We start from the raw sequence: 12,713 nt of genomic DNA on the forward strand, positions 1-12,713 counted from the left end.
CTAAAACCTACAAGCTAATGAGGAATGTATCTTCTCCACAGAGACTCGGGTGAATTCCTTTTGTGGATTTAGTTGCTCTTGTACAGATTCATCACAATCCAGAGCCTCAAGTGATTGTCCAGAGGTTCTAGTTTAATTGCCATTTTTGGAAAACAAGGTCAGTCAGTTGCTAACTTTGTTGCTGAATAAGGTCAATTCTCAGAACATGGTGAGTTTGGGGCTGGGTTTGAGGACATGCTCCATGACAGATATGTCTGTGGCGTTAATGAGGATTCAGCGCTGTTTTTTGGAGGAAGACTCACTGACTTTTAGGAGAACACTGCAGTTGTCTCTAGGGATGGGGATGGCAACTAGCAGGGCTAGACATACAGATGGCCAATAGTGACAATGGTGCACCAGTGACTAGTGGAATGTCTCAAATGTGAGGGGACAGATTAACCCGGCAACTGTAAACTCAGGTATTCTGACACAATGGGACTAAAAGGGACAGTAAATTCAAAACAGCCCGGCTGATTAAAGCAGGCCAGAGGACGGTACAACTGGGCGGGGCCGTTATGTCAGTCAGCAGCCCATCAGCTGCAGAGCAAGTGGAGGAAAAGGGACGAGAGGTTTGTAAAAATGTTTAATGGGAGTGAAACATGTAGATTTAAGCTACAGTGGACATCATATCTGCTTTGGATAACAAGCACTTTTGTGCAGCATTTCCACTGATTTAGCTGAAGCCTTTGACTCTGTCAACCATCACATCCTAATTAATAGACCCAGCAACCTAGGGTTCTCGGAGGACTGTCTAGCCTGGTTTGAAAACAATTTCTGTGTCTACATGTCCTACATATTTAATGTGAGTGTGCTGCTGCTGCTGGCGCCGGTCTGCAGTGGACAGCCACAGGGGCCAAATTCAAGTTCACGTTTTTATTAATGGCTGTATGCATAGAATGCTAAAGCTAAACCGCACAACCAGATTTTCACTCGCAGGCTCCAGCTCAGCAGCAGTGAAACGAAATGTGTTGCAGTAACAAATTGGTAATGGTGACAAATTTACGTTTTAGTAATTTCGTAGGTCTTATCACCATGTCCTAAGCTGAGTGCACTAATTGAAGGCCTCACTGCATGAGTCGCTCTGCTGAATTACTAAAATGCTCATTTAAAACTGTAAAAACTGCAATGTTTAAGCAGTGGCTTAATTAGCTGGAGCTGAAACACATGAGGGGAAGAGCAGCAGTTGAAGTGGACAGTGGGTCTGGGTCTGAGTGATGAAGGAAGCCAGGAACAGGAAGAGAATCAACAACTAAGACCACAGGCTACACGAAAAGCAAGAGCAGTGTCAGCACAATGTCGAAACTTTGCAGTGTGAGTTTGTGATATCTATTAGTTATTATGAATGTGTTCAATCAGGAGGTTTTGAATTTGTGATATCTGTTAGTTATTATGAATGTATTCAATCAGGAGGTTTTGAGCTCTGATCAACACAAAAAAGTCCATCATGTCCAGGTGAGAAATGTTTTTGAGTCACTCCAGTGTAGCTTTGACTCTATTTTTGCTTTCATTGTCCTGCTGGAATATAAATCATCTCCCAAGTCCCCAGGTCTCTTGCAGTCTTTAGCAGATTGTCTGCCAGCTTGGGTCAAACATAGCACTTAGCGTTGTGGCCAAAAAGCTATACTTTGGTCTCATCAGAACATACAATTTTCTTCCACTTGGTCTCAGATTCCCCCACATGCTTTCTGGCAAACTCAAGCTGAGATTTAATGTTGGCTCTCTTTTTGCCACACTCCATTGTAGGCTACTTTTCAGAATCACTCAGACTATTGTTGCAGTATAAACAGTGTATCCCAGCTCAGCGTTGCAAGACTGTAACTTCAGAGTTGATACAGGCCTCTCAGTGGCCTCCCTGAACAGGGCCCATCTATTCCTGGATCCTCAGTTTGTGAGGATGGCCTGGTGTGGATAGATTCACAATTGTGGCATACTCTCTCCATTTTCTAATAATGATATTGATTGCCTTGGAACTATTCTTATATCCTACCCCTTATTATTTCTTTTGAGGAATCATCTTCCTGGATTTGCTATGAATGTTCCTTTATCTTTATTAAGTTTTTGTTAGGAATTGTAGTTGTAGTTATATTTAACTTGAAATCACGTGAAATAACTTAACTGCCACACAGGTGGACTTCATTCAACAAATTACTTGACTGTATTTTTCACTTGGGCATTATGGGCTCCTGTGTATCAATCAGTGGCAAAACATCGTGATTAAATCTATTTTGACTTGTAACACAATAAAATGTGGAAATGTCCATGGGGGAGAATACTTTTAAAAGCCACCGTAAAATAGTGTTTAAAACGTTAGGCTAAATGAGTATGTTTTAAGAGAAAAATATGAGGAAATCATTAGGGTATGAGGAAATCATCAGGGTATGAGGAAATCATCAGGGTATGAGGAAATTATCAGGGTTTGAGGAAATCATCAGGGTATGAGGAAATCATCAGGGTTTGAGGAAATCATCAGGGTATGAGGAAATCATCAGGGTATGAGGAAATCATCAGGGTATGAGGAAATCATCAGGGTATGAGGAAATCATCAGGGTATGAGGAAATCATCAGGGTTTGAGGAAATCATCAGGGTTTGAGGAAATCATCAGGGTTTGAGGAAATCATCAGGGTTTGAGGAAATCATCAGGGTATGAGGAAATCATCAGGGTATGAGGAAATCATCAGGGTTTGAGGAAATCATCAGGGTATGAGGAAATCATCAGGGTTTGAGGAAATCATCAGGGTTTGAGGAAATCATCAGGGTATGAGGAAATCATCAGGGTTTGAGGAAATCATCAGGGTTTGAGGAAATCATCAGGGTATGAGGAAATCATCAGGGTATGAGGAAATCATCAGGGTATGAGGAAATCATCAGGGTTTGAGGAAATCATCAGGGTTTGAGGAAATCATCAGGGTATGAGGAAATCATCAGGGTATGAGGAGAGAGGGAGTTGTGCATCGTTAGTAAAGCTGTCAAAATGAATGCCATACTTTCTAACAGCACTGATACAAGGATACATACAAATTAATCAGAATTGGCCCCAACACTGAACTTTGAGAGACCCCACATGAGATCTCTATAAATCAGTAAGTCCTGCTCCAGTAGTAAACCCAAGAGTCCAACTCAATTGCTTTATTCTGTCAAGCAGGATGTTATGATCTATAGTATCAGAAGCTGTACTAAGATCCAGTAGTACAAGGATCTGTGTTTATCCTAAGTCGGTTTAATGAGCACCGTCTGTGTTCTATGGTGGCCAGGGAAACCATGCAGATTTTTTGGAAGTGGAATGTATCTGTTAACTGTATAAAAACAAATTTCTCACAGATTTTACTTAAAAAACATGGGTTAGAAATTGGTTTACAGTTTATTAAGGCTTCAGGATCCAGTGTGCTTTATTTTTTGGTGATTTGACTACAGTTTTAAAGGTACTTGTGAATAGGCAGTTTTGACAGTGGATTTCTACTTCCTCATCAATACAGTTAAATACAGTTTAAATAAAATAACTGGGGACAGACTGAAGAGGACAGGTAGGTGACTTTAATACATCCTTCATGAGCAACTCGGTTAACAGAAAAAATCCAATAGAACATTTTAAGGAGCATGTGTTTGTCACATCCCGTTAAGGAGCATGAGTTTGTCACATACTGTTAAGGAGCATTTGTTTGTCACATCCGTTAAGGAGCATGTGTTTGTCACATCCCGTTAAGGAGCATGTGTTTTTCACATACTGTTAAGGAGCATGTGTTTGTCACATCCGTTAAGGAGCATGTGTTTTTCACATACTGTTAAGGAGCTTGTGTTTGTCTCATACCGTTAAGGAGCATGTGTTTTTCACATACTGTTAAGGAGCTTGTGTTTGTCTCATACCGTTAAGGAGCATGTGTTTGTCACAGACCGTTAAGGAGCATGTGTTTTTCACATACTGTTAAGGAGCTTGTGTTTGTCACATACCGTTAAGGAGCATGTGTTTATCACATCCGTTAAGGAGCATGTGTTTGTCACATCCGTTAAGGAGCATGTGTTTGTCACATCCGTTAAGGAGCATGTGTTTGTCACATCCGTTAAGGAGCATGTGTTTGTCACATCCGTTAAGGAGCATGTGTTTGTCACATCCGTTAAGGAGCATGTGTTTTTCACAGGCCGTTAAGGAGCATGTGTTTGTCACAGACCGTTAAGGAGCATGTGTTTGTCACATCCGTTAAGGAGCATGTGTTTTTCACAGACCGTTAAGGAGCATGTGTTTGTCACATCCGTTAAGGAGCATGTGTTTGTCACAGACCGTTAAGGAGCATGTGTTTGTCACATCCGTTAAGGAGCATGTGTTTGTCACAGACCGTTAAGGAGCATGTGTTTGTCACATCCGTTAAGGAGCATGTGTTTGTCACAGACCGTTAAGGAGCATGTGTTTGTCACATCCGTTAAGGAGCATGTGTTTGTCACATCCGTTAAGGAGCATGTGTTTTTCACATACTGTTAAGGAGCATGTGTTTGTCACATCCGTTAAGGAGCATGTGTTTGTCACATCCGTTAAGGAGCATGTGTTTTTCACATACTGTTAAGGAGCATGTGTTTATCACATCCGTTAAGGAGCATGTGTTTGTCTCATACCGTTAAGGAGCATGTGTTTGTCACATCCGTTAAGGAGCATGTGTTTGTCACATCCGTTAAGGAGCATGTGCTTTTCACATACTGTTAAGGAGCATGTGTTTGTCACATCCGTTAAGGAGAATGTGTTTATCACATCCGTTAAGGAGCATGTGTTTTTCACATACTGTTAAGGAGCTTGTGTTTGTCACATACCGTTAAGGAGCATGTGTTTGTCACAGACCGTTAAGGAGCATGTGTTTGTCACATCCGTTAAGGAGCATGTGTTTGTCACATACTGTTAAGGAGCATGTGTTTGTCACATCCATAGAAGGGGAACATAATTACAACCGGTCAGTTCCAATATGTTGGACAGCATCAGTTTAGGACAATCAACCTGTTTCCCATAGCTGTATAAAATGCAAGCATGGGGTAAAATAGGACAGAAACCTTTCTTTTAACTTTTCTTAAACATGAACTGACAGTGGAAAAGATAAAATAGTAACAAAACAAAAACCAGAAGACAAATAGTATATCTTTCAGCAGAACATTGCAGTTGTCACAAGGGATGGAAATGGCAGGCAGCAATGATAAAGACACAAGGCCAGTAGTGAAAGTGGTGAGATGAATCAGGTGCAGTGTTCCAGTTGGGGGAGGGGCATGAGCACAACTTAACCTGTTGGGGATGCTGTCTGTCACCATGGCAGCAAAAAAGAGACATCTCATTCAGAAGTGCAGGGCTGCTAAGAGCAGGCCAGAGGCTTGGAAGTTTGGGTGGGCCAGTTAAAATTAAAGTCACTGAGCAGTGTATTACCTAGAGAGACAAACTGATGATAATAAAATTGACAAGCAGTAGTTCACAAAAGACAACATTGTAGAGAGGTGGACTGTGTAGTCGTTATAGTTTCTCTTTGAAATATGGGGTTTTAGATGTTTTTGGAAAATGATCAGGCTTATCGTCAAGGAGGAGAACATTCCATTTAGGTGGTGGGAGAGAGAAAAGCTTTGACAGGGCTGAGCAAGAGAGAGATCATCCTTTTATGTGAAACCTCATCCAATTGAAAATGTGGACAGTTCTCTCTCATCAAATGGATGATGGGTTGGACAAACCCACAGGATTCAAATGACACACACTGGCAAGTGTTAGTCCTAACAGGTTTCTGGTACCTACCGAGAAAATTCTTCTAATAATGCTCAACTGCTAAACAGATCAAACCGTCGCATTCCATGCAGGGTTGTCTTTTGCAGAGGACACAACTAAGCGCAGTGCCGGATGGCTGCCTAATCTGGGGATCTGAGGTTGGCACACACCCTCCGGCTGTTTATCAAGGCTGTCTCCCAAAATTAAACCTTAGCCAGATGGGAAATGTGGTGGCCTACTGTCATAGCGTATTCACAGGCCTCACAGACAGGTCACAGTGTAGTCACAGGCCTCACAGACAGGTCACAGTGTAGTCACAGGCCTCACAGACAGGTCACAGTGCAGTCACAGGCCTCACAGACAGGTCACAGTGTAGTCACAGGCCTCACAGACAGGTCACAGTGTAGTCACAGGCCTCACAGACAGGTCACAGTGTAGTCACAGGCCTCACAGACAGGTCACAGTGCAGTCACAGGCCTCACAGACAGGTCACAGTGTAGTCACAGGCCTCACAGACAGGTCACAGTGCAGTCACAGGCCTCACAGACAGGTCACAGTGCAGTCACAGGCCTCACAGACAGGTCACAGTGTAGTCACAGGCCTCACAGACAGGTCACAGTGCAGTCACAGGCCTCACAGACAGGTCACAGTGCAGTCACAGGCCTCACAGACAGGTCACAGTGTAGTCACAGGCCTCACAGACAGGTCACAGTGTAGTCACAGGCCTCACAGACAGGTCACAGTGCAGTCACAGGCCTGACAGACAGGTCACAGTGTAGTCACAGGCCTCACAGACAGGTCACAGTGCAGTCACAGATCTTCTGACAGAAAGGTCACAGCGTAATTGCACTCTGCCTTTATTGTTTACTTTTGCAGTGATGCAAGCTCAAATTCTAAATCCAAAGTGTCCGGGAACACAAGAGAAAACAGTGTTGTGAAACCAAGGGGAAGTGTTGTGGACATTAACCCTCGATGTGACATCATTACTCTGAGCCTGTGCAGTGTACTAGTGCCTCTCTTCTGTTTCTTACCCATGCATTGTGCATTGGTGTAATCTTTTCATTTTTAAGTATCAAAGTAAAAGAAATAAATTCTGAAACCTGTGGATATTCTGTGTTAAGATGCAGGAGATCTGTTTATAGATGACTTGTATCACTCCAGATGAACATGTATGTAGGTAGATGGTGTGAATTACACCTGAATGGAGTCTATTATCGTCTCGGGTATCAATCAATGTTTTCTATTGTTCGCTGTTTAACACCTGCTGCTACAGGACCAATGATGGTTGGTAGGAAGGAGAGAGTGGAGAGGAGGACGAGGAGAGGAGAGGGAGAAGAGGAGAGGGGAGGGAGAAGAGGAGAGGGTGACGAGGAGAGGAGAGGGGGAAGAGGAGAGGGGAGGGAGAAGAGGAGAGAGTGGAGAAGAGGAGAGGGGAGGGAGAAGCGTAGATGGGAGGGAGAAGAGGAGAGGGGAGCGTGAAGAGGAGATCGGAGGGTGAAGAGGAGAGGGGAGCGTGAAGAGGAGATCAGAGGGTGAAGAGGGGAGGTGTCAGAGTCTGTGCAGTGTTACTATAAATAGCCTGACGTGATGCAAGCAGAGAGTCTCCCACAGAGAGAGGCGTTGGTTTGCAGTGGCTGAGTCCTCCAGCCTTCTGTTGCAGATCAGAGGAGGACACCTCCAGACCCGTCCCCTGGCAGCACCTGCCCAGCCTGCTGGGGTCTGGCTCCTGTGGGCTCCTGTCTGTGTAGGAGCTCTATTCGGAGTGTCGTGGCAAAGGGTCTGAATACTAACATACATGAGTGTTTTTGACACATATTTGTTTGTATATTTTCGTTTGTAATTATGGGATATTGTGTATATTGATATATTGACATTTCATCAACTAAATGTGTAAGGGTGTGAATACTTTCCCGGAGGAACTGTGTGCATACATGATACACTACAAAAGACAGTAAAACCTTAAAAATAGGTCCCCTCAAGAGAAACATTTACAGCTGGGCATTGTTTTAGATTTGGGGTTCATGTTAGACTAGTGATTCCTTTTTAATTTTAGGCATTCCTAGTTATGCAAAGGGTTAGGTAAACAAGGGGAACATGGATCTTTAAGCCATGTTTAATTTGTATATATGTGGGGCGCTTGGTTGGGTTTTTATCCATCTAACCTTTATACGTCTGAGCACAAGGAGAGACATACAGTTGGACAAAACAAGGAGAGACATACAGCTGCACTAAACAAGGAGAGACATACAGCTGGACTAAACAAGGAGAGACAAATAGCTGGACTAAACAAGGAGAGACATACAGCTAGACAAAACAAGGAGAGACATACAGCTGGACTAAACAAGGAGAGACATACAGCTGGACTAAACAAGGAGAGACATACAGCTGGACAAAACAAGGAGAGAGGTACAGCTGGACTCAATAAGGAGAGAGATACAGCTGGACTAAACAAGGAGAGAGATACAGCTGGACTAAACAAGGAGAGAGATACAGCTGGACTAAACAAGGAGAGAGATACAGCTGGACTAAACAAGGAGAGACATACAGCTGGACTAAACAAGGAGAGACATACAGCTGGACTAAACAAGGAGAGACATACAGCTGGACTAAACAAGGAGAGACATACAGCTGGACTAAACAAGGAGAGTAATACAGCTGGACTGAATAGGAGAGTGATACAGCTGGAGTTAACATGAGGAGTGATACAGCTGGAATTAACATGAGGAGTGATACAGCTGGAGTTAACATGAGGAGTGATTCAGCTGGAATTAACATGAGGAGTGATACAGCTGGAGTTAACATGAGGAGTGATACAGCTGGAGTTAACATAGAGGGTGATATGACTGTATGATGTGTGTACTGTGTATCTTTTAATTATTGCTGTCATTAAGGGCTCACACAGCTCGATGACTGTACAAATAAAGGTCAAATAAAATGAAAATAAGACATGGAGATTCACACAGCCGGAGTTTAAATGGAGAAAAATACAGTGGAAAATAAGATAGATGTAATAAATAAAAGTGGGAAGAAAATGTTCTAAGTAAACAGCTCTGTCATTCCCTCCCTCTCTGCCCCTGAGCTTAATAGGAAAATCATGCACAGACAGCTCACAGTAAATGACATAGTCATCTCTTCTCATTTTCCCTTTGAATCTGCTTGGTACATGGATACAATACAAAGTGGGCTACTTAGTGTGAGGAGCAAGATTAAATGTTTAAAGGCTAATCTAGACTGATAATAATATGTGAACTACATTCATCCATTGGGTCTTAGAGGTTGGAATCGGTAATGCCTCCCAAGCTTAGTGTGACTGATTAGTGTCTAGGAGCTTCACAGAGGTAACATTTCTCCACCCCATCACTTGTTTTTTATAAAAATGGGTGGGGAGATTACATTGTTATTGTTTCAACTGCTGATCCCCACTTTAAGACAGGCCACTTCCTTATTCCTTGATTTAAGTCAGAAAGGAACTGCCATGTGATCAATTACAAACAAATGCACCATTACAGCTGTGTCTCATGCTTATTGTGATTATTCATCAAATTACTATGCGCTAAATCGGATTATAAAATAAACATGCACACAACTGTTGAAAGAATAGCTGCTTAACAGAAACTAGGAACTAGAAGTTAATGACATCATTTATCTTCATCAAGGCAGTGTGAATAATTCATACACACTACAGCTTATTTAATAAGGCGCCGTATTCCCAATGTAGTGCATAACCTTATAAACCCTATTCCCTGATGTAGTGCACTACTTTATAAAACCTATCCCCTATGTAGTGCACTACTTTATAAAGCCTATTCCCTATGTAGTGCACTACTTTATAAAGCCTATCCCCTATGTAGTGCACTACTTTATAAAGCCTATCCCCTATGTAGTGCACTACTTTATAAAGCCTATTCCCTATGTAGTGCACTACTTTATAAAGCCTATCCCCTATGTAGTGCACTACTTTATAAAGCCTATCCCCTATGTAGTGCACTACTTTATAAAGCCTATTCCCTATGTAGTGCACTACTTTATAAAGCCTATTCCCTATGTAGTGCACTACTTTATAAAGCCTATCCCCTATGTATTGCACTACTTTATAAAGCCTATCCCCTATGTAGTGCACTACTTTATAAAGCCTATCCCCTATGTAGTGCACTACTTTATAAAGCCTATTCCCTATGTAGTGCACTACTTTATAAAGCCTATTCCCTATGTAGTGCACTACTATTGACGCATAGAGACCTTTTGGGGAAAACATGCATTAGATAGGGCTTGGCTATTCATGCAGGTCCTGGGGGCGCTGAACATATCTGGTCTCCTTCCTCTTCTTCTGATTACAGGCTGATTCACATATGATAAGAACAGACACAGAAGTGTTTTTGCTCTGCTAGACCAGAGTAATAGCCCTGGTACAGTCAAAAGTCACCAGGCTGGTTAATATTCCAGTAATAGCCCTGGTACAGTCAAAAGTCACCCGGTTGGTTAGTATTCTAGTAATAGTCCTGGTACAGCCAAGTCACCAGGCTGGTTAATATTCCAGTAATAGCCCTGGTACAGCCAAGTCACCAGGCTGGTTAATATTCCAGTAATAGCCCTGGTACAGCCAAGTCACCAGGTTGGTTAATATTCCAGTAATAGCCCTGGTACAGCCAAGTCAACAGGCTGGTTAATATTCCAGTAATAGCCCTGGTACAGCCAAGTCACCAGGCTGGTTAATATTCCAGTAATAGCCCTGGTACAGCCAAGTCACCAGGCTGGTTAATATTCCAGTAATAGCCCTGGTACAGCCAAGTCACCAGGCTGGTTAATATTCCAGTAATAGCACTGGTACAGCCAAATCACCAGGCTGATTAATATTCCAGTAATAGCACTGGTACAGCCAAATCACCAGGCTGATTAATATTCCAGTAATAGCCCTGGTACAGCCAAGTCACCAGGCTGGTTAATATTCCAGTAATAGCCCTGGTACAGCCAAGTCACCAGGCTGGTTAATATTCCAGTAATAGCACTGGTACAGCCAAGTCCCCAGGCTGGTTAATATTCCAGTAATAGCCTTGGTACAGCCAAGTCACCAGGCTGGTTAATATTCCAGTAATAGCCCTGGTACAGCCAAGTCACCAGGCTGGTTAATATTCTAGTAATAGCCCTGGTACAGCCAAGTCACCAGGCTGGTTAATATTCCAGTAATAGCCCTGGTACAGCCAAGTCACCAGGCTGGTTAATATTCTAGTAATAGCCCTGGTACAGCCAAGTCACCAGGCTGGTTAATATTCCAGTAATAGCCCTGGTACAGCCAAATCACCAGGCTGGTTAATATTCCATTGTATCAGATAATGGCCAAGTGCTTTCTCTCTGTCTCTCTCAAATGTCTGCTAAAATGTCTGCTCTCTCTTCCTCCCTCTCAATCCCTGTCCTTCTCATCTACCCCCACCCCACACTTCTCTCACTGCCAGTAAAAACATATTTTTTTAGCAGAGTTGAACTTTACAGATCAGACCACTGAGCTTGAGCAAATTACAATCTTTAACTGAGAGCAAATGAGAGTGGCACATGTTAAATTAAAGTGGCAGTCATTATAGTTTGTAACTATTTGTGCATGTAGTATTTAATGTACTTAAAAGGGTGTGTGCCAGTACAAATCCACTAATAATACAACCATAACAAATGGACAAAGCACAACAGTTGGACTTGTTTGAACTGTTTGAAATGAAGCTATCCCAACATAAAAAGTTTGGACGCCACACCACGCTTTTATTCAAACACACTTTACTGACTGGCAATAAAAACGCCTCCACACAACCAATGTAGTAAAAATGAGTCTTTAATTAGGAACCAAATCAGAGCTCAGCTCTACAGCTCCGCCCACAATGACACACCCAATGACACGGCCGGGTGGGAGTAGGCGGGTAAATAAATCAGCTAGAAAGATCACAGTCCGCTCGGCTAAAAAAAACAGGAGAGGCTAAAAACATGGAACGCAGAACCTGTGCACTGCAAGGCTTGACCCCAGGACGACCCCAGTCCTCACCCCCCATCCAGAATGATTGTGCCCACAATGTGCCCATTAATACTCCATAGACCCATGTGCCCTCCCCTCCTACACCTCCAATCAGGAACTAATGCCTCCCCTCATTCCCAGCCCCTTTCAACATGGGGGGCTGGAGGTAACCCCCTGAAGCAGGTGTGAGAAAAACTGAACTGTGAATTGCCTTTAGCATCTAGCCAATTTGACCTGGTCCATCGATCAACTGAATGCTATGTGAAGCCTTTTTTGTAAGCAGCATTGTGATTAAAGACTTTAAGAAACAATGTTAAAATGGGGACAATAAATGAATCCAACCTGAAAAGTACATTCCATCCACTCTGTTTAGCCAACTGTACAGTGTAGCTAACGGAAGACTGCAAAGTAAACATGATCACCTACAGGAATATGAGCAGTTGCGCCCTTCTGTTGACAAATGGACCAGGTTTGATTAACAGATCAGGTTTGATTAACAGATCAGGTTTGATTAACAGATCAGGTTTGATTAACGGATCAGGTTTTATTAATGTACCAGGTTTGATTAACGGATCAGGTTTGATTAATGTACCAGGTTTGATTAACAGATCAGGTTTGATCAACAGATCAGGTTTGATTAATGTACCAGGTTTGATTAATGTACCAGGTTTGATTAACGGATCAGGTTTGATTAACAGATCAGGTTTGATTAACGGATCAGGTTTGATTAATGTACCAGGTTTGATTAACAGATCAGGTTTGATCAACAGATCAGGTTTGATTAATGTACCAGGTTTGATTAATGTACCAGGTTTGATTAACAGATCAGGTTTGATTAACAGATCAGGTTTGATTAATGTACCAGGTTTGATTAACGGATCAGGTTTGATTAACAGATCAGGTTTGATTAACGGATCAGGTTTGATTAATGTACCAGGTTTGATTAATGTACCAGGTTT

Source organism: Esox lucius, chromosome 19 (assembly GCF_011004845.1).
Source record: "Esox lucius isolate fEsoLuc1 chromosome 19, fEsoLuc1.pri, whole genome shotgun sequence".
Lineage (NCBI taxonomy): Eukaryota > Metazoa > Chordata > Actinopteri > Esociformes > Esocidae > Esox > Esox lucius.